Genomic DNA, 23,992 nt, shown 5'->3' with positions numbered 1-23,992 from the left:
GCAAAATCCCTGTTGAAAGAGCCTGGTTTTCTAATCCTCTGCTGTTAACTGATATAATCACGGGCCTTTTGTTTGTTCCTTCATAGGGATTTAGGAGTCATCAGTAAAGAAATCTAATACCAGGACAAGAGGCATTGAGGGCTTGGGTGAGGGTCCCTGGCAGGATCACTCTCTAAGCAATGTGGAGGCAGGGAAAGTCAAGCATTGTCTGAATTTCTGAAAAGGATAGTAATAAAGAGAACTGAAAACATTGGAAGAATCACCACAACTCTCTGTGACCATCAACCAGGTATCACTTATCAAAGGATCCTGTCAATATGAAAGATGCCCAGACACTGGTGCAAAATCACTTACAGGTTTATGACAGAAATGTAGAAGAAATTTTGCATTTCAGAGTTATCAACTAAAATGGGATTGAGGCTTATTCATCTAATCTAAATTTTGGACAGGGGAACACAGTTTGGTTTGGCTCTCCTGGACATGTATACACATGATTTCATCCCTGTCCAGAGTTAAGAAAACGTCTAATGGCTGTATGCTTCTAATAGCCCAGTAGAAGCCTCAACACAAATGGTCTGATTTTTGCCTTCCCAAAATATTTATAGACCATCCTGACACCTAGGTGAAGGGTAGCCCTTGGTATTTTGGGGGCAGAAAAAGCGTTTAACTCCAACTGCTTCATTTATATGCCAACAATGGAAAATTATACACTTTCAAAATATTCTAATGACATTTAAGATGGGGTCTACACTGGCAGAGTTTGGGTGAGAGTTTAGTCAGTGGTATTGTTTGAGCACTTCTCTGTGCAGAGAACTGTCTTTAAGCACTTGGAAACATGCAGTACATGAGAGTTGGTAGACATGATCTCTGCCCACAAGGAGTTTACGATCTACAGAGGGAGATAGACTTTAAATGTGAATTAGATATAGGGGAAATATCAAAACGCTGTCCTCCCCATGACTTTCCTATCACTTTAGACAACACCACCAAGCTCCTTGTCTCACAAACCAGTAACTTTGGCATTATCATCAACTCATCTCTCTTATTCAAGCCATATATTCAATACTGACATGAAATCTTTTCAGTACTACATCCATAACAGCAACTTGAAGCAGAAGAGGAGGGTGTCTTAGTGGAAAGAGCATGGGCTTGGGAGTCAGAAGACACGGGTTCTAATTCCGGCTCCTCCACCTGTCTGCTGTGTGACCTTGGGCAAGCCACTTAACTTCTCTGTGCCTCAGTAACCTCATCTTTAAAATGGGGATTAAGAATGTGAGTCCCGCATGGGACAACCTGATTACCTTGTATCTGCTCCACGGCTTACAGCAGTGCTTGCCACAAAGTGAGCATTTAACAAATACCATAATTATTATTATTATTATAACAATTCTAGATCCATCCTTCTCATCCTTACTGCTCCCTTGCTGAACCAAGCATTTATCATATCCCACCTTGACTAATTCATGAGCCTTCTCACTGACCTCCCTGCCTCCCTTCTCTCTCCTCTCTCATCCTTATTCACTCTGTACCTCTGAACCTCACAGTGTACTTTTTTGCTAAATCTCTATTTCATCTATCTTATCACTGACCTCTCACTCATATCCTGTCCCTGGCGTGGAATGCCCTCCTTCCTCATATCTTACAGATTATTACTCTGCCCCAAATTCAAAGCCTTACTGAAGGCACATCTCCTCCAAGAGGCCTTCCCTGACTAAGCCCTCCTTTTCTCTTCTCCCATTCCCTCCTGCATCACCCTGACTGGCCCCCCTTATTCATCCCTCTTCCAGCCTCACAGCACTTATGTGCATATCTGTAATTTATTTATTAATATCTGTGTCTGTCTCCCCATCTAGACTGACTGTAAGATCTTTGTGAGAAGGGAATGTAATAATAATAATAATAATAATAATAATAATGTTGGTATTTGTTAAGTGCTTACTATGTGCAGAGCACTGTTCTAAGCGCTGGGGGAGACACGGGGGAATCAGGTTGTCCCACAAGGGGCTCACAGTCTTAATCCCCATTTTACAGATGGGGTAACTGAGGCCCAGAGAAGTTAAGTGACTTGCCCACAGTCACACAGCTGACAAGTGGCAGAGCTGGGATTCGAACTCATGACCTCTGACTCCAAAGCCCATGCTCTTTCCATGCAGAATGTGTCTGTTTATTGACTTTATTGTACTCTCCCAAGCACTTAGTACGGTGTTCTGCACACTGGAAGGGCTCAATAAACATGACTGACTGACTGCTGACTGAATCATTTTTCTGAAAAACTGTTCAGCCCATATTTCCCTACTCCTCAAAAACCTGTAGTAGTTGTTCTTCCACTTCAATATCAAACAAGAACTCTTCACTATCAGCTATAAGGCACATAACCAGGTCACCCCCTCCTACCTTTCCTCGCTGATCTCCTACTACAACCCAACCCACATGCACACTTTGCTCTTCTAACACCATTGTTATCATCTATCCTGCTGCTGACACCTCACTCACTTTCTCCACTGGGACACCCTCTCTCCACCTTCAAAATCCTCCTAAAATCACATCTATCTGTGGGCAGGGAACATGTCTACCAACTCTTGTATTCTCCCAAGCACTTAGTGCAGTGCTCTGCACATATTAAGTGTTCAATAAATAGCACTGATGATGATGATCTTCTCAACGGGCCCTTCCCTGGCTGAGCCCTCATTTCCCCTATCCTCCCTCCTCTCTGTGTCACCTATGCACTTCGACTACGTACCCCTTAAGCACTCTGATACTCACCCCAGCCTCACAGCAACTGTGCACGTATACTTTACTATTTCCTCTGTCTGTAATTCATTAGTTGAGTAATTTTAAGTCTAAACCTGCCACTTAGTAAAAGGAAATTTGCAAATCAAACAGATTGTTTCCAGTCCTAAATGTTTTGAACACTAGGACTGAGTCATCCCACTTACCTGCGAAAGCCCGCAATAGCTCCCTTGGCCCTCCTCATACCTCACCTGAACTCGAGACTGTCCACCTGCTGGCTGTCTTTGTATCTCTCTGCTTTATGTCCTGCTATGACCCAAACTGTCCTCTCCTCTCTGCCAAAGCTAAACTCACTGTCCCCTGCAGGAGAGCACCTCTGACTCAGAGCAGTATGAAGACATCCATCAATATTTTCAGACTAAGGAGCCCAAACTGCTGAGCGAGAAACAGCATAGTCTAGTGGAAAAAACACAGGACTAGGAGCCAGGAGACATGAATTCTAATCCCGGCTCTACCACTTGCCTGCTTCATGGCCTTGGGCAAGTCACTTACCTCTGTTCCTCAGTTACCTCATCTGTAAAATAAGGATAAAATACCTGTTCTCCCTCTCCCTTAGACTTTGAGTGCCATGTAGGACAGGAACTGGGCTCGATCTCATTGTATTGTGTCAATCTGAGAAATTAGATTAGTGCTTTTAATATAGTAAATCAATCAAGCAATGGTATTTATTGAGATCTTACTGTGTGTAGAGCATTGTACTAGTAAATGCTTAACAAATTCCACAATTATTACTAGAATACCTTCCACATAACCAGGTCCCTCTCCTCCCTCAAACCTTTTTAACAACCCACTTCCCACACAAGACCCTCCCTGTTTAACTACCACCCTGTTTCTGTTGCCCCCTATAATCCCCATATCATTCTGTCCACTGAAGGTCATTCTTTAAATTCTTTAAACTCATCACAGAAAGAGAATGTGAGTCCTATCTCTTTCTTATTGTACATTCCCAAGTGCTTAGTACAAAGCTCTGTAAGTGTTCAGTAAATACCATTGATTGATTAAGTTCATGTATGTGTTATTCAATGTTCACTTATTTCCTCCATCAGACTTTCAGTTTTTGAGGCTCAGGTGTTGTTCCATTCTTCTACTGAATATGTCCTCAATGACTAATACAGTGCACACAAGAGGAGAAGCTAGAAAATAATTACCATTACCATTGGCATTTCTCTAATTACTCTAAAGTTCTCCACTTCCCTTTGGCTGGAGACTAGACCTGGGATTAGATTTCTGCTTTTAGGCTCTGTAAAACTTAAAAAAAAACCACCCAACCAAACAATTATTTTGTTCCTTTAACAAATTGACATTCAGGTCCCTTCTCCTCCCAAGCACTAGGGAGTCTGATGGCCTGTGTAACTACACACTGAGGTAGTTTATAGCTTCTGAAGGGATGCTCCCTCACATGAATTGAGCAGTTCTACTTAGGGGCACCTCCATTCAGTCTTCCAAAATGTGGAGGGAGTGTGGAGCTTGCCAATGTCATGGATTGTTATGGGCCTGGCCTGAAAGTGAAGGGTGTGTCCTGCGACCTGCTTTAGGAAGGTTGATCTTTAAAAAAATGGCCAATGGAGGATCAACATGAAGAGGGAAATGGTTCAATGTATATCTCCCTCCCTATGAAGAGACCAAGAGGTAAGAGTCGGGTAAGAGAGAAGAGGTTGAGAAGTATTTTCACCTGTTTGTTTTGAAACTACAATCCTCATGATTCAGTGGGTGTCTCTCCACTCTGGTGTTTTGGGATTTGTTGAACAAATATTCTGGTTTCACCCTGCTTTTAACCTTCATGCATTTGTAGTCATTAACAATAAGCCCCCTCAAGGAGCAGAGTGAAAATAGCAGAATGGAGTCAGAGGGCCCGAGTTCAAATTCCCTCTTCTACAACTGTCTGCTTTGTGATCTAGGATAAGACACTTCAATCAGTCAATCAATTAATCATATTTATTGAGAGCTGTTGAGAATGCCATACTAAACGCTTGGGGGAAAACAATATAACAATATGAAAGACACGTTCACTGCCCCCAATGAGCTCACAGTCTAGAGGTGGAGACAGACAGATATGTACATATGTGCTCTGGGTCTAAGGGACATTAATAAAGGGAGCAAGTCAAGGTGCTGCAGAAGGGAAGGGGAGGAAAGGAAATGAGGGCTCAGTCAGGGAAGGCCTCTAGGAGGAGTTGTACCTTCAAGAAGGCTTTGAAGATGGGAAGAGCAATTGTCTAATGGATATGAAGAGGGAGGATGCTCCAGGCCGGAGGCAGGATATGGCCGAGAGGGAAACAAAATCAGGGTACAGTGATTAGGTTGGCATTAGAAGAGCAAAGTATGCGGGTTGGGTTTTAGTAAGAGAATAGTGAAGTGAGGTACAAGGGGACAAGGTGATTGAGTGTTTTAGAGAAGTTTCTTTCTGATGTGGAGGTGGATCGGCAACCACTGGAGGTTCTGTAAAATGGGGATTAAATCATCTTCTGTCCACTTTAGTTGGCCAACGACATATAGGAAAGGGACTATGTCCAACCTGATTATCTTGTATCTACCCCAGTGCTTAGTACAGTGCTTGACACATAGTAAGCAAATAACAAGTATCATCAAAAGAAAAGGAAAAAAAAAAGCCTCCATTGTTCCAGTCTGAAGAGTCCCAACTTCATAAGAAAACTTCTTCCTGCCTCTGGTTGTCTTGATTGCCTTAATTTGTATCACCCAGTTCTAGTATGTCCTTGTGGTGATGACTAACAGTCTTGCATTTCCTCCTGCCTTCAGGACATCTCTACTTGGATGTCTTCCTATCACCTCAAGCTTAACATGTCCAAAACAGAATTTCTTATCTTCCCACCCAAGACCTGTCCTTCTGCTGACTCTCCTGTCACTGTTAAAGGCAACACTGGCCTTCCTGTCTCACAAGCCCTTAACCTTGGCATTCTTTTTCTCATTCAGCCTACATATTCAACCCATCACTAAATCCTGTTGGTCCCAACTTCACAACATCACTTAAATCCTCCCTTTCCTCTCTATCCAAACCAACACCATGTTAATACAATTACTTATCCTATCTGCCTGGATTACTGCATCGGCCTCCTTGTTGACCACCCAGCCTCCTCTCTCTCCCCACTCCAGTCTATACTTCACTCTGCTGCCTGGATCATTTTTATACAAAAAAAGTACAGGACATGTTTCCCCACTCCTCCAGAACCTGCAGGGGTTGCCCAATCCACCTCTACATCAAACAAAAGCTCCTCACCATTGGCTTTAAAACACTCAATCACCTTACCCCCCCCCACCTCACCTTACTCTCCTACTGCACTCCAGCCTGCACACTTCACTCCTCTATTACCAACTTTCTCACTGCCACTATCTCATCTATTTTGCTGCCAATCCCTCATTCATTACTTACCTCTAGCCTGGAAGGCACTCCCTCCTCAAATCCAACAGACAATTACTTTCCCCCCCTCAGATTTATTGAGGACATATTTCCTCCAAGAGATCTTCCCTCACAGCCCCTTTCCACTTCCACTCACTTTTGTGTCACCCTGACTTGCTCCCTTTGTTCATCTCCCCTCCCAGCCCTACAACATTTAAGTACAAAACTGTAATTTATTAATTTAGATTAATTTCTGTCCACCCTCTAGACTGTAAATTCATTGTGGGCAGGGAATGTGTCCATTTATTGTTGTATTGTATTCTCCCAAGCACTTAGTACAGTGCTCTGCACAAAGTAAGCATTCAATAAATACAATTGAATGAATGAATGACTCTACTCTAGATTTACATAGTGGCAATACTATGCCTTTTCTCCCTCCTTCTCCTCATGTAGCCTTAGATATCTTGGCTGCACATTAGACCTAGTATTTAAAAGAAAAAATAGTATTATTAACAAGTTCTCTTTTCAAATTTGGAATACTCTTCCTCTCTCACAGTGGAGCTCATCTGACATTTTTCAGCATGCTCATTAAATTTTATGAGGTCTTCTTGGAGTTTAACTCCAACTTTTTGGTGTTTCATAATTTGGGATTGCATACTGTCTTTCCCCCAACAGGTTTTATTTTCCTAAGTGCTCAGTGAAACTGTGGTTACTACATTGCTGTTTTCAGCCATGCGCTCATACCTGAATCTCAGTGGCATAATCTTTGACCACAAAAGACAACTACTCACTCACTCTCCCTCTCTCTCACACACAAATACAAACAAAAACTAAATTACTCAGCTGGTTTTCTGAGTATAAGTGAGATTTACCATTCTAGAATTCCCATGAACTAAATTTGAACAGTACTGAGGTTACCTACCAACAGAACTAAATGTGGCCCCTGAATACTGCTAACTAGTAGCATACATTCTACTCAACATTGAAGTAGAAAATAGAATTCAAAAGGCTGACACATGACTTTTGTGAAATAGACAAATTTTGGAGAGAGCATCAAGCTCTATCCTAACTTGTAGGTTTATAAAGGGTGTACTAAGGGTCAGACTTCCTGTATGGATATGAAATGTGTAGACTAATGCTAGAAGACAAACCCAGATTCTTGAGCAGTTTTGCCAGTATCCTTTTGTATGGATAAAATCTTATATCAATCAATTGCATTTATTGAGGAGTTAGTCTGTGCAGAAGCCTATACTAACCACTTGGGAGAGTAAAATATAACAGAATTGGTAGACACATTTCCTGCTCATGAGGAGTCTTGAAGTAACATCACCTTCAAGAATGAAGACAGCCTTATATGTACAGTTTCAAGACTATCTTTTTATATGTGGGAGCTCTCTTGGCAATTAACTAGTCTTTCAACTTAGTGATTGTTTATAAGGCTATGGAACATATTCTTTCCATAGTAGCTATCCAATAATAGCTAACCACTAATAATAACAGTGGAAACTGTTAAGTGCTTACTGTTTAGTAAGAATTATACAAGCCCTGGGGAAGATACAAGATAATTAAGTGAGACACAGTCCCGGTCCAATATGGGACTCACAGTCAAAATAGGAGGGAGAACAGCTATTTACTTTTGATTTTACAGATGAAAAGCTGAGGCACAGAGAAGTTAAGTTACTTGCCTCAGGTCACACAGTAGACAAGGGGCTGAGGCAGAATTAGAACCGAGGTCTTCTGCCCCCCCCCCAGGTCCATGCTCTTTCTATGAGGCCATGCCTCCTCACCTTGTTCCCATTGATTTGTTACTGGATATATCAATTTAGTATAAAATGTTCTTTATAATTACAATTTAATACAGTTTTTCTGACCTATCTGCCTTAAAAATCAATTTGTTTGGAGGCAATAGAAAGAATTTGTTGGGCCTCTTGAGTATCTCTATTTCATCCCTTTATGCACCTACTGACCATAATTATCAAAATGGCCCCACTATTTCTCTAGCCAGCTTTCTTCATTTTACATATTTAAAATATCTTTTGTTACCAACCAATGGTATCTTTCACAAAATGCCCTTCAAATTATTTTTGGTGTGCCTAATTTCCTGTTTGCACATGCGGTGCCCTCCTTATGGAGTTTCCTGTTCTCCTTCAGGTGAACTTTCCATTTTGGAAAGAATAGTCTTTTCTCTCTAATGGTCTCTTTTACAATGCTGATTAACTATGCAAGGCTTTGGTCTGCTTTTTATTATTATTATTACTGTAGCTTATTGTTACTATTGTTATTATTACTTATTCTATGGCACATTGCTTGCTTCAGCAGCTAAAATGGACTTTTATAAACATTCTTCATGCTGATCTCAGAATTTCTGTAGTCAGATTAGTGTTACGTATGCATCTTCATAAACATCAATACCTCTTATCTAGGTTACATTTTGTAGTATTTTGTTTATCCTTTATAAAGTTGGATCTGAAGAGGAACTTTCCACTAGAAAATTTATCTCAGTAATATTCTTGACCCAATGCAGACTCATCCAGGATGATATGCTTAACCAAAAATTGATTAGCTCTACAAGTCAGAACAAGATTTTGGTCCATGCCTTTGCAGAGTTAGCATACGTTCAAATCATTTTTCTGCTTTTCAATCCCTAAGGTATTAGGCATTTCAGCCTTAAAGGATTTGCATGTTCCCTGTTTTCTGTGTTAATTAGAGTCACTTTCATGATCTTTGCTGACAGTTTCTCTGTTCTCTGGTTCGAGAGATGGTAATGCTAAACCAATCCCCAAAGTCTTTACAGATAATTTCCAGTTGTATTACTGATTTATTTCCATCTTGACCAGATGGCTCCAGGTTCATGTGACTGTAAGGGAGTCCTTTTGATTACCCAATTTATCTCTCCCAGGGCTCAATTTAAGGGTCAAACCTCATGTAACAAATTTGCCAGAAAGATAAACTATTCAGTTCTACTGCAGCTTGGACACCATACTTCTGACACGTGCTCTGTGCCTCATTAAGCACAAAAGTTATTAGATTTAATACATGTTTTGTAAACTCTGAAACAAAGAAACCTGTATTATTTAGGGGGTTTCTTTCCTTTTGAACATAGAGCTGCTGGATTTGCACCAGGCAGAAACATTGGAACAAAGGAAGGTAATCTCCCAGCTTTAAGAGGGAAGGGGAGGACCCCAGCTTTATGTAGGTTGCCATGAAAAAGATGAGCAGAATGTTTTTAATGAAACCAATAAAAATGCAAAGGGAGATTTCATGTTGAAATAACAATAAATCAAAAGTGACACCTGAAATGCAATATTTCACCATAAGTTTGAGGAAATAAATTCATCCACAGAGCACCCTCTGCTACTGTGAGCTACACACACACACACACACACTCACACTCACAGAGTCCCCCTCACACAAATACACACACACACCCGCGCCCTCCCCCCCTTACATATCAACAGAAGTGAAAGCAGATCACAGGAAGAGATTCTGACTCCTCAAAAAACCCACAAATTATCATCATGAACAGCATTTAACTGAGCACCTACTGTGAACAGAACACTAAACCAGGCTTTTGTAAATATACAGAAGAAATCAAAAACAATTCCTGCCCTTGAAGAGCTCAGTGTAAGCTATTTGTAGTTGTATAACCTGTCACTTCTTTCTGCCATACGTTCTTTCACAAGATTTTATAGCTGTGCACCCAGTGGGTGCTCAATAAATTCAATTACTAGTGAGAAGAGCAAGAAATTAGAAATCAAGAGACCCTGGTTTTTGTCCTGGCTCTTTCACTTGCATGTTGAATGACCTTGGGCAAGCCACTTAGCTTCTTGTGCCTCCATTACCTCATGTGTTAAGCAACAATAGGAATGAAATCACTGTTCTTCCTCTTCCTTACACTGTGAACTCTATGAAGGGCAGAGACTATGCTGATCTGATTCTCTAGTAGCTACCCCAGCACTTAGTACAGTGCTTGACCCATAGCAAGCATTTAACAAATTCTACAATTACCATTGTGGAGCCAATGGGTGGGAGATGGGAGAGTTGTGAGTGAGGTTCAGGTTTGTTTGGGGCAAGCCAAGAGTAAGACCTGAGATGTAGTTGAAAACTACACTAGAGAGATACAAAGGAGACAAGTAGCAAAGAGCTTTTGTAGGCTTTGAGAAGGGAGAAGTCATTTACCTTCCCATCCATATACATGCATTCATATGCTCCTACCCTTATCACTGCTGAATCTGTGAAAGCATTCATTTTACGGGTACTTGTCAAACAAAAAGCTTTATAAGAGATGGAGAGGAAACAGCACTAGGCACTGCAGATATTAAATATCACAACGTGGAACCCTTTTTCTGTATACACAGGGGTTGGGATTATAGATAGAAAAGCATTGTGGCCTAGTGAAAAGAGTGTGGGAGTAAGAGGACCTAGTTTTTAATCCCAGCCCTTCCTCTTGCCTGCTATGTGACTTTAGACAAGTCACTTAACTTCTCGGTGACTCAGCTGCTTCATCTGTAAAATGGGGATCCAGTACTTCTCTCTCCTTTTTCGCAAAGCAACGTGGCTTAGTGGCAGAGCACAGGCTTGGGAGACAGAGGTCTTGGGTTCTAATCCCAGCTCTGCCACCTGTCAGCTTTGTGACTTTGGGCAAGTCACTTCACTTATCTCTGCCTCAGTTACCTCATCTGTAAATTTGTCAGCTGTGTGACTTTTGTCAGCTGTGTGACTTTGGGCAAGTCACTTAACTTCTCGGTGCCTCAGTGATCTCATCTGTAAAATGGGGATGCAGACTGTGAGCCCCACGTGAGACAACCTGATTCCCGTGTCTACCCCAGCGCTTAGAACAGTGCTCGGCACATAGTAAGCGCTTAACAAATACCAACATTATTATTATTATTAAATTGGGGATGAAGACTGTCAGCCCCATGTAGGACAATCTGACTACCATGTATCTCTACCAGTGCTTAGAATAGTGCTTGGCACACAGTAAGTGCTTAACAAATACCATCATTATTATTATTTAGATTATGAGTCCCCTATGGGACAAGTACTGTGTCTGATCTGATTAAGTTGGATGTTCTCCAGTGGTTAGAATAGTGTTGGACACCTAGTAAGTGCTTAACAAATGCCACATCATTATTATTATTATTATTATTGTTATCATTGTTAATATTTACAATATTATTATAAACATTGGCCTCTTAAGCTTAACAAATAACTTAACTACATTGTGCTTCAAGTCCCTCATCTGCAAAATGGGAATTAAGACTATGAGCTCTACGTGGGACAGGGACTGTGTCCAACCCCATTATCTTGTGTCTACCCCAGTGCTCTGTACAGTGCCTGATACATAGTAAGTGCATAACAAATACCACAAAAAAAGATGTGGCTTAAAGATCAATACCAAGTTGAAAATTTATAAACCTATAAATTTGAGCAGGTGATTAACCTGCTATGTGGTTGTAAGACCTAGTCTTGGAGGAAACAGATCCAGCTTCTAAAGGTGTTCCATCGGAAATACCTGTGAATTCTTTTCAACACTGAATGGCAAGACAAGACACCCAACCATGAGGTTCTACACTACAGTCAGTTCTCCAACTCTGAGACATTTCGCATAGCAATCCAGTTGTGCTACACTGGATTTACTGAGCAGTCTTGGTGGTAGCAAGAACCCTTAGCAACTACTGAAAGGGGATACAATTAATAATTGTGGTATTTGTTAAGCACTTACTTTATGGCTGGGGTAGAATACAAGATAATCAGGATGGACACAGTCCCTGTCCCACAAAGGCTAAAGGTCCTAGTAGGTGGGAGAACGAACAGTTAATTCCCATTTTGCAGATAAGGAAATGGAGGCACAGAGATGTAAAGTTACTTGCTCCAGGTCACATGGAAGGCAGGAAGCAGAGCTGGGATTAAAATCTAGGTCCTCTTCTTCCCAGGCTGGTGCTCTTTCCTAGGCCATGCTACTCCTCTATGCTTCTTCATATTCATAGATGACATTCATGGTGAAATTCATCCATACCCATGAGAGAGAGAGAGAGAGAGATAAAGAGAGAAAGAGAAAAGACCAATCCAGGATGCACAGTCCTGGACCCATTGTGCATAAAAAAAGCCATTGCTTATGCTATCATGTTGGATGTTTGTTGCATCTGGCATTATTTTTGCTTTTGCCTCTCTGTTTCTCCATCCTTATGAGGTTTCTGTTCACAAAGAGCCACTCCCTTCTTGATTGCTAATCACTGCACTGATCTGTCCATGACAAATGACTCCCAGTTTTCAGTTTTGTTTTACTGTAGGCTTAATCTGTTTTCTTTGTCTTTCTTCTTTTGATTTCCCAATTTTGATCACCATACAGCAGTTCTCTGAGTTATCTTGCTGTCTTTGAGTCTCCTTATGGGTTCCACTTAGCAGAGCAGTGTTAAGATGAACATAGTTGCAATGCTAGGCGACAAACTGCATGAAAGTACTTCATTGTGTAATACCATCTTTTGCTATTTGATGTTGAGTAGAGCCTATAAATAACACTGATTTAATCAATCAGTGGTATTCACTGAGCTTTTACAGTGTGCAAAGCACTGTACTAATCACTTAAGAGTACAATATAAGTACAATATAATAGAATTGGTAGACTCGAACCCTGCCCTTAAGGAGTTTATATTCCAATGGAACCTCTTGAAAATGGGTGGGGAGGGGAGGTATAGTCGTCTAGGTCTCACAGGAATGGAGAAGATTGGGAAACAACTCTGTCAACCTTTAATTTGATCTGAAGCCTAATCTCCCACTGGAACCAAACCCTGAAGAGGGAGTGCTCACTTTCCCGATTTGGTTGTCTACTTCCTTGCATATTATTGCATAGTTGATGAGCACCCCGCATAGGTAGCAGAATTATGTGATCCCATTTACCTCTGTGATGCCAGTATATATTTCGGTTCTGGGAATGTCTTCTGCGGTGATGGTGGATATATCACTTTAGTTTTCTTTCTATTTATCGTCAGCAAGTATTCCTGGCTAATTCAGTGAAGTGATTTACAATCGTTTGCAGGTCTTCTCGGTTATGTACCTCTAAGCCACTGCCATGCACTTACAACAGTTCTTTAATGACCACCTCTAGGGCTTTGGATGTTGTTCAAAGTCTGCTGTGTTGGAAACTGTATGGAACAGAAGGAGGACACATATGAACTGGGAGAGTAAAACATATGACTTAATGGCACAGTGAAGCACAGTCTCAAACAACTTATACAACAGTGGACTCTTGGAAGAGCACTAACAGTGGGAAGGCCAAAGCCAGGAGATTGGCCTTTTTTGGAAAAAGGCTCTATAGAGATTTGAGAAAAAAAAAGTTTTGCTTAAAAACAGAAACAAATCTTGAATGGATTAAAAACAACTGGACAGCAAGGATCTAATAGTTGCAGGCCCAGAAGACTGCAAGTTCCTTGAGGGCAGGGATCGTGTCTACCAACTCTATAGTTTTATACACACCCAGGCATTTAGTATACTGGTCTGCATGCAGCCAACACACAGTACACTGACTGATGGTAACCAAACAGAAGAGAACATCAATCATGTATTACTTTTCAGCTACACGTAAAAGCATGTATATGATTTCACCGTGAATAATGCCACCTTCCAAAATGAAGGACAGTGCTCTCCTCCCTTTCTCTTCTCATTTATTTATATCAGTCTCTATCTGTCTATCTCTACCTATCTCCCTCTGTATGTAGAGAGAGAGAAATAGATATCAATGTATACACATACCTATAACTGTTTATCTTCCTGTACACACAAATACATCCACATATCCCATAAAGTATTTAGGTCTCAAAAGTTGTTCTGGAAGGAACTTACAAAAATTGTCAAGCAGTTTACTCTCCACCCACACAAACACCCATGACCATCTCTATGTGAAAATGAAAGACGTTTTGTTGGATTTTTCTGGCTTTTATTTTAAAAATAACCATCCACGTCTTTCCATTTTCAGAACTGCTTGTGCTCTCTCACTCTCTCTCTCTCAGCCTTTCTCTCTCTCTCACTCTGCTGTCTCTCTCTTTAGGGCCCTCTCTGCCTTCCTCTCTTCCACACCCCCTCTCTTTTTCCCTCTCCTTTCCTCTGTCTCTTCTCTCTTCCTCTCCCTTCATTATTTTAATGGCTACATCCTTGCTCTGATGTGTCAATGGGAGTGGAAAATCCTGTGAAGCCAGGGCTTAATGAAATGGCAGCTGGAACAGAGGGATAAAGTTCCTTTGGAGGGGCTTCAAAGGAGAGTGCGGGAACAGAGCGAGGGATTGGAACAATGGTTACCTCCACACTCAGAGCATAGTTTGCCACATCCAGCTGGCTGTTTAGTCTCCTGGCCCTAATGAGGCATGAAGCAGAATGGGTAAGCACATGGTGGGGGAGAGGCATCGGAAGGGAGATAATAAAAGAGGGACGGAAGCATCCTTACATTTCACAACAAATGGTTTAGACATGAAACAAGGTGCCCCTGCCCCCACCCAACCACCACAGCCAAAAAAAAAAAAAGGTTTCAGCCAGATAGAAAGCACATAGGCTAATTTTGTTCCAAAGCCTCTACTCCTTGAATGCAGTCAAGCATTTTTCTTGCAGTTTTTTCCTCCTAATTTTTTATCTTTTTGCTACAGAAGAATAATTACCATAGAAGCTTAGGCGTGATAGGATTTGGGGCGGGGGGATTAATTCTCATTGGTCTTTTATTGCTGTGTGGTACGTTTTATGAGCAAAGCCAAGCAAAGCATGTACTGTACAGAGGAATAAAGGAGAAAGGAAAAAAGACAATCTCATCATGGGCATAATTCTGGCCACACTTTCCAAAGAACATGCTAATGGCAGAACAGGAATCAGGTTCTGTACCCAGCTGAACTTTTCTGCTCAACAACTATTCTGGGGGCCTGTTGCTGGCTTAGATTTAGGAGGGTTAAGTGAAGTCCTGTCTTAATGGGGAAATTAGGTTGGTAACTACTAAAGGGGCCATTCCTGGTCCTCCAATGTCTCTTCTTTCATTCCAGACAGATCATTCTGGAAGAAAATCCCATGCCTTTAGGGTTTTGGCCCAGGTGAAGTCCCTGGTAAATTTTATTTCCTTCATTGTCAAAAATGGCAGTGCTGGTGTGCTGATTGCACCCTGCAGATAATTTCCAAATTTTACGCACTGAGATGTGGAAACAAGGGACTCACTGTCCTCATACTCACTGACACAATGCAGTACTCCAATTTGGTGGTCCATTTACAATAGGGATATATCTTCCACACCTCATTATATTCTCACATCTGTATCAATCAGTGGTATTTGTTTAGAGTTTACTGTGTGCAGAACACTGTACTGAATGCTTGGGAAGTACAAACAACAACATAACAGACATTCTCTGCCCACAACAAGCTGACAATCTAGTTTCACAACCCACTTTGAGACTCCTCCAACTCCCATGAATTAGATTCTTAGACTTCACCACACTCATCCCCCATTTAGACAGGACTACACCTAAGCCACCCTGCCTAGAAGTACAGGTATCTCAATGTTAAAGACCATTAGAGACAGATTCCTTCATCCACAAGCCCATCTGTCTTAAATAACTGTGTCTTCTGCAGAGCAGATGTGGTTTACGTGGCCCAGTGGAAACAGGAGAAGAGCAGAGAATAACACTGACACAATATAAAAATTATCTTACTGGAACATTCAGATTATGGTATCTATTGAATGCTAGCTATGTGCCAAGCACTGTGCTTAGCACTGGAGTAGATATGAGATAATTAGATCAGATATGATCCCTGCCACATCCAAGATATTCAATCTAGATTTTGGGACAGCAGGTATTTATCCCCATTTCACAGATGAGAAAAATGAAGCACTAAGAATCAATCAATAGCATTTATTGAGCACTTACGCTGAGTAGAGCACTGCACTAAAATCTTCAGAGAATACAGGAAAGTTAATGAATATATCCCTGATGTAAAGAATCTTATAATCCAGTGAGAGAGAGACCCTAAAATAAATGACAAGTTTGGGGGGAAGTAATGGCATAAAAGGATATTTAAGTAAGGATGATGGTGAGCAATGTAAGGGTTGAAGGTGAGTAGCCAAGTGCTTAGATGATGTGAAGGTGCTCAAATGATGGAGCAGGAGTGGAATAGAATGAGGAGATGAAAGATTATTCAGGGAAGGGCTCCTGGAGGAACTGTGATTTCAGAAAGGCCCTGAAGATAGATAAAGTACTGATCTGTTGGATAAAAAGGAAAAAAAAATAACCTTCAGAAGGGAGGGCATGAGCAAGAGGTCAGTGTGGAGAAAGATGAGAATATCACTCAGTGAGTGTCTAGAGAAGATCAAAACATAGGATTTGGGGTGTACTGGAATTGGAGAAAGGTTAAATGACTTGCCCAAAGACACACAGCAGGTCAGTGGCAGAGCTAAGACTTTAATCTTGGTCTCTAGAATCTCAGTCTTATTTTAATTAATTCATTCAATTGTATTTATTGAGCACTTACTGTGTGCAGAACACTGTATTAAGCACTTGGAAAGTACAATTTGGCAACAGATAGAGACAATCCTTACCCAACAACGGACTCACAGTCTAGAAGGGAGACAACAAAACAAAACAAATAGACAGGCATCACTACCATTAAAATAGGTAAATAAAACCATAGATAAAAGCACATCATGAATAAAATAAATAGAGCAGTAAATATGTACAAGTGCTGTGGAGACAGGAAGGGGGTAAAGCAGAGCAAAAAGGAGGGCTCAGTCTGGGAAGGCCTCCTGGAGGAGGTGAACTCTCACACTGCCTCTTGTAACCAATCAATCAATAATATTTACTGAGCACTTACATTAGGCAGAGCTCTGTACTAAGATCTTGGGAGTGCATAATAAAGTTAGTAGACACAATCCCTGAAATCAAGGAATTTACAGTCTAGTGGGGATGACAGACACTAAAATAAATTCCAAGTAATAGTGAGAAGCAGAAAAATATAAGGATATAAACATAAAAACTGTGAATATGCATGGTGAAGGTTGAGAGAGGAGGTCTGAGGGGGGAGTAAGCACTTAAAGTGCTTAGTGATGATATTCCAAAGATGTTTCCTCTGTGTTAATTGAAAGAACCCAGACTATGGAAAGTTGGTAACTGGATTGTTCCCATGCTAAACTGTAAATTTCTTTGAGGTTAAGGATCATGTTTACTAATTCTATTTCATTCTCTCAAGCACTTAGGACAGTGCTCTGAACACAATAGGTGCTCCATAAATGCTCTTTATTGGTTGACTGATTGACTGAGATCCATCAGGCAGGTTAAGCTGAATGGTAATCCAGAGCCCTTGTTTTCTTCATATATTTCCATGAGAAGCAGCATCGCCTGGTGGAAAGAACATGGGCCTGCAAGTCAGACAACCTGTGTTCCAACACCAGTTCTACTACTTGCCTGCTATGTGACCTTTGGGAAGTCATTACACTGCTCTGTGCCTCAGTTTCCTCATCCATAAAATGGGGATTCTATACTGCTTCTCTCTCCTACTTAGATTATGAGCCCCATGTGAGACCGGGACTGAATCCAACCTGATTATCTTCTATCTATCCCAGTGCTGTGTTCAGTGCTTGGCTCGTAGTAAGCACTTAACAAATGCCACAATTAGTGTTATTACTTGCAACTGTGATCCTCTCATCTTATTTCCCACAAGAACACACAGGTACAGATTAGACTTGTAGACTGTAGATTGTAGATTGTTATGGGCATGGGATGTGATTACCAACTCTATTGTACTGTACTCTCCTGAGCACTTAGAACAGTGCTCTACACAATAGCAATGTGTCTGCTTATTGTTATATTGTACTCTCCCAAGGGCCTAGTACAGTGCTCTGCACACGATAAGTGCTCCGTAAATACAATTGAATGAATGAATTGATGAGCAGTAAATGCCATTGATAATGATGATACAGATAACTAGGCTGCGTAAATCTCCCCAAAATCCTGGAAAGAGCGATCACAAACAATTTTTAGAAGAATGTCTCTATGCACTGAAGCAGGGGAATAAATGCCCTGGGAAAAGGTGATTCTCCTTCTCTGAGAGGGATCCCACTGACATGCAAAGGAGTTGGGTGGGCGGGGATGGAGGCAGAGGACTGGCATGAGCTGATGATGGTCCTATCAACAAGTCTGCCATTCAAAGAGCTGGAGTGGAGGAAGCACGTTGCATCTATTTCAGATGGATTGTCAGGAAGGGGGCTGAAACAACTTTTTGTCTCTGCATTGGCTTCCAAGGATTCCTTGCTGTCCATTCGGGTGGTGGGGAAAAAAAAATAGACTCAAAATCAGCACAACTCCACAATTTCCATTCTAGGAAAGACCTGTCCATTCAGGGATGCAGGGTTTGGAGGGACTAATGTGTCATTTGACTACACTTCATCAGTGCAAGCAATTTCTCACAGCTAAATGTATACCTCTTCAAAACCAATCAATCAATCAATCAATCCACCAATGGCATTTATTGAGCTCTTAAGTGTTAAGTAAATTGAGAGATCCCATTAGTTAACTTGTGAGATTTCAACAATAGAGAATAAATAGAGAGTTAAAGAACACAGACATCATTCAATAGAAACAGACTGTATTGTTCTTAACACAGTTCTTGGCACATAGTAAACACATAGCAAATGTTATTATTATTATTGTTATTATTAGAGAAGCAGCATGGTTTAGTGGAAAGAGCATAGGCATGGAAATCAGAGGGCCTGGGTTCTAAACCTGGTTCTGCCACTGGCCTCCTGTGTGACCTTGGGAAAGTCACTAAACTTCTTTGAATCCCCATTCAATGCCTGTGTTTACCCTCCCACTTAGACTCTGAACTCTATGAGCAACAGGGACTGCGTCCAACCTGCATATCTTTTATCTACTCCATCACTTAGTGCAGTGCTTGGCATATAAGTGGTTAACAAATAATATTATCACTATTGTCATCATGATTAATAATAAATGATGATGTTGATAATGATGATAATGATAATAATAATGTCCTTATGAAAACATATAGAAATGATTATACTTTGAAATGGTAAACAAATTTTCCAGAATACTTTTATAGCAATTTTCTAATTTCATTCTTGTGAAGTAAGGATGAACAGTAGTTACTATCTTCCCTTTACAAAGCTGGGGAAACCAAGACCCAAGTAAATTACTTCCCCTCCCTTTTTCCATCCTCATTCCATTCCTCACTCTTCTGGGAGCACGGGGCTGGGAGTCAGAGGACTTGGGTTCTAATCCTGGTTCTGCCATATGTCTGCTGTGTGACTTTGGGCAAGTCACTTATCTACTCTGTGCCTCAGTTCCTTCATCTGTAAAATGGGGATTAAGACTGTGAGCCTCCTGTGGGACAGGGACTGTGTCCAACATGATTATCTTGCATCTATCCCAGCACATAGAATAGTGCTTGGAACTTAGTAAGAAGTTAACCAATATCACAATTATTCTCATTTATATTCAGTGACTTGCCTGAGCTCACTTGGCAAGCCAATGGCAAACCCAGGTTTCCTGACTCCTAGACCTGAGCACTTTCCACAAAACCATGCTCCTTTATAGCAAGAGTTGAAGGAATATTTACAGATAGATGGAGAAAAATCAATAGGCCCTTCCTTGTGCATACAAAATTCTCCAAGGAAGAAAATGCCGTGTAACATTTGGGTGGGAAAGATTTCACACTCCATCCCCCAGCAACAAAATGTCTGCAGCTGTTTGCTTCCACTTTGGGGAATGCTTCTATGGGGCCAGGAGAGGAATGTAGCTGGGCTCAGCTGGGAGAAAATGAATAATTTATATAGTTCCCCAAAGCAATTGCTCTGGGAATTTTTTTCCTACTCTGCACTGCCCTAGAAGCTAGATATGTCCTCTAAACAAGGGAAGATGCTGACGGAAAAGGGTCCTTTTCAGTGATTTCTTTGATGTTTAGCCGGGCTCTGCCTTCTGGACCTAATTTAGAATGAAATCCTGGGGCTGTCGGAAAGTCAGTGCCTTTCATTCTGTAGGTCCTAGCCACGGAGAGCTTTAGTTGTACCAGACTGTCATTCCCTCACCCAGCGGTTTTTCACTTGACTCATAACAAAGCCTGAAAAGCCAACCAGGGGGGCAATCCGTGGTGAAGGGGAGGGAGGAGGAGGAAGAGTAGGAGAAGGAAAAGAGCATTTTAAGTCAGCTTCCCACTGGTAAAGCAAGGCTGAGAATTGAGATAATTATCTTCTGGGTGATTCGGTAGGGAAAACAGGCCCCCTTTCACATCGGTGACCAGATTAGCTTCTCTGGATATCAGTCCCAGAAATAATGCCAGGAATGCTCAGACTGCATGTACTTCTCCAAACCAAATGCTTCTATCGTCAGTGTTTGAGTCCTCTTGGGTCATTTTTATATATGTTTTTGACACATGGGTTCAGGCTATTGTATTCATGTATATCTTTTCTCCTGTTTGTGTCTTTGTGTTTGACATGTTTTTCCCTATTAGATTTTGAACTTCTTTTATTCTTCAGTGACCTTCCCACACATGAAAACATCTTCCAGGTTCACTGAATAGTTGATCTTATTTCTACATTGACCATGTGCCTCAGTTTGGCTGGGAACATCATGGATTTTTGTTTGGCTTTTACCTACAAATTTTATAAACATAGATAAATGTCCCTAGCTAAGCTGATTATCCTACTTTACCAACTCCAGCTATTCCTGCTTACAGTGTTGAATTGATCCTGTCTGAGATGGCACATGTTCAATGCATGCATAGTTTTGGGCTCAAAGGACAGTGGGTATCTACTGTACTGTTATCCTGAAATGTTGGCTCCACAAATCCAACTTTCTTGACCTTGCTGGCTTTCATGGTCATGGAAAACAAAGGGGAAAGCATGGAAATTTATGATGAGAGTCCTGGCTTTAAGTACAATTAGCACCTGATACTTCAGCAGAAGTGTATCTTTTGGTATGAAGATACACTGTTTATAGTGAGCCTGCATCCATGAGTGTGAAGATCTTTGAGAGTTACTCTTTTGCACTCTTTGTAAGTGAAATTACAGTGAACCTTTTATGCTCCATTTCCATAATGAACATAATAGCAACAATAATAATCATTGCCATAAATAAAATAGGACATTCATTAAGTTGTTACCATGTTCCAAGCACTGTGCTAAGCAAAAGATAATCAGATTGGACACAGTCCTTGTCCCACATGGGACTGAAGGTCTAAGAAAGGGGAGGGAGAGCAGATATGTAATCCCTTTTTTACAAATGAGGAAACTGAAACTCAAAGAAATTAAGAGAGCTGTCCAAGGTCACATAGCCAGAACATGGCAGAGCTGGGATTAGAACACAGGTCTTCTGGCATCTAGTCCTGTCCTCTTTTCACTAGACCACACTGCCTCGTGCCTTGATATTCAGGGGACCACTGCCCAGATGCCAGTGGTAAAGAGAGAAAAGGTTTTTTATTGATCCCCAATGGGGCACACATTTGAGTTATGTAATGGCTTGCACTTAGCCACCCACATTCTTCATGGCTAGCTGGAACACTTTGAATTGTGACAGGGTTAGAATGGGTGCAGTCTGGGTTCACAGAGCAGAAATCTCTGAGGATCAACAGCAGCAGATACTGTGGCATCTCCCTTTTGGTAAGTCATTGTTCTTGTGAAATCAAGAGGAAAAACAAAAACAAAACAAAAGGAGTGTACCAAAACAGGACAGAAATACCTGGCACTTGCCTTATGGTGTCTACAAGGTCCTCATGGAGATATAACTTTTAAGGTTACATTTTCTGAAATTCCTCTAGGTTCTGCCTCCTCATGAGCTAAAGTGTTTACCCAAACTTGCTAATTTTATATGCTTGCATCTTGTTGCCTGATGGTACTTGTGTCTAGGCATTTCTGTAATTGCTAGAATTAAAACTGATTGGATTTCAGAGTCAGTTTTCTGCTAATTTTTTCCAATTTGACTTTAACGGACAGGGGTAACTGTGAATAGCTCCTCTCCATGGTTGACCAAGTTTCAGTCTTCGGTGGCAGGGGCTAGCAACCCATGTTTTCTTCTCAGGGTTGTCCTTTGACAAGGCACAGAAGGGAGATGTGTTGAGAAGGCAAAGGTAATTGACCTATTTGAAGCTGGAGCTACCTCTTTAATTAAGGAGACAAAAAAGTGAAGTTTTCCCTCTTTTCTAGGGCTGCATATCTGGTTTCCCTGCTGAATCTTCTACTTGGAAGGTAAGTCACTGAGGTTTGTATATCTGTGAGCTGAAAATGGCTTCAAGAGATTATCAGGACTAGAAGCATCTCCTTCAAGAATAATAATAATAATAATGTTGGTATTTGTTAAGCACTTACTATGTGCAGAGCACTGTTCTAAGCGCTGGGGTAGACACAGGGGAATCAGATTGTCCCACGTGGGGCTCACAGTGTTAATCCCCATTTTACAGATGAGGTAACTGAGGCACAGAAAAGTTAAGTGACTTGCCCACAGTCACACAGCTGACAAGTGGCAAAGCCGGGATTTGAACCCATGACCTCTGACTCCAAAGCACGTGCTCTTTCCACTAAGCCACGCTGAGGCTTCCCTGATTTGTCTTTCATATCCCCAGCACTTCTATGTTACCTAAGGTCATGTATATTTGCTCTATTGTTCACTCTCAAACAAGTAATGGTATTTATTGAGCGCTTACTGCTTTCAGAGGACTATACTAAGTACTTGGTAGAGTTCAAGACTAAGACAACCTCTTAGTGCAATGTGCTGCATAGAATGAGCACTCAATAATGTAACTAATGAATTGATTGAGTAGTGAGTTGAATAACTAAATGAATCCATGAAGATCACCAGAAGATGGAGTTTACAAACTTAAACTCCCTCTATAGCTTATTCCAGTATTTGTGTCTAACAAAAATCTATATGTTGAACTAAAATCTCCCTTGCCTTAAAGTATGCCCGTTTCTTCTTGTTCCACTCTCAGCTTTCAAATGAAGAACAACTGGTCAGTGGTATACCTCAAAAAGACCCCTCACACAGTAATAGTAATAATAGTGATATTTGTTAAGCACTTACTAAATGCCAAGCATCATACTAAGCACGGGGGTAGATACAAGATAATCTGGTTTGATACAGCCCCTGTTTCACATGAGGGCCACAGTTTAAGTAAGAGAGGAAAACAGGTATTGAATCCCCATTTTATATATCAGGAAACTGAAGCAAAGGGCAGTTAAGTGATTTTCTCCAAGTCACCCAGCTGACTAATGGCAGTGTCAGAATCTGAACCTAGGCCCTCTAACCCCCAGGCCTCTACTTTTACCATTAGGCTATACTGCGTCAAGTGCACTTGAAGGCAGTTAGCTGTTAATCACCTCTAGGACTAAGAGTTCAAGAAGATGATGAAGATGACCAGAAGCAGTATGGCTTAGTGGATAGAGTATGTCTCTGAGAGTCAGAAGGACCTGGGCTCTAATTCTGGCTCTACCATTTGCCTGTTGTGTGACCTTGGGCAAGTCACTTCACTTTTCTGTGCCTTAGTTACCTCATCTGTAAAATGGAGGTTAAGATTGTGAGAACCATGTGCAACAGAAACTGTAACTAACCGAATTTGCTTGTATCTACCCTGGGCATTTAGTACAGTGCCTGGCATATAGATACCACAAATACCACAATTATGATCATTATTATTATTAGTTCAAGCCAATATGAGGGTAGGGAGGAATACTAACTATTCCTACCCAAGGAGAAACTGTGAAGGATTAGAGACACAAGAACACTTTCTATCCAAATGCTAAATGACAAGGGACTTTTAGAAGACTTTGGTTAAGCATATTGAAGACCCAGAATTAGTTTTAACTTACAAGGAAAGGGCACC

Source organism: Ornithorhynchus anatinus, chromosome 3 (assembly GCF_004115215.2).
Source record: "Ornithorhynchus anatinus isolate Pmale09 chromosome 3, mOrnAna1.pri.v4, whole genome shotgun sequence".
NCBI classification, from domain to species: domain Eukaryota; kingdom Metazoa; phylum Chordata; class Mammalia; order Monotremata; family Ornithorhynchidae; genus Ornithorhynchus; species Ornithorhynchus anatinus.
Note: the sequence above shows the minus strand (reverse complement) of the source record.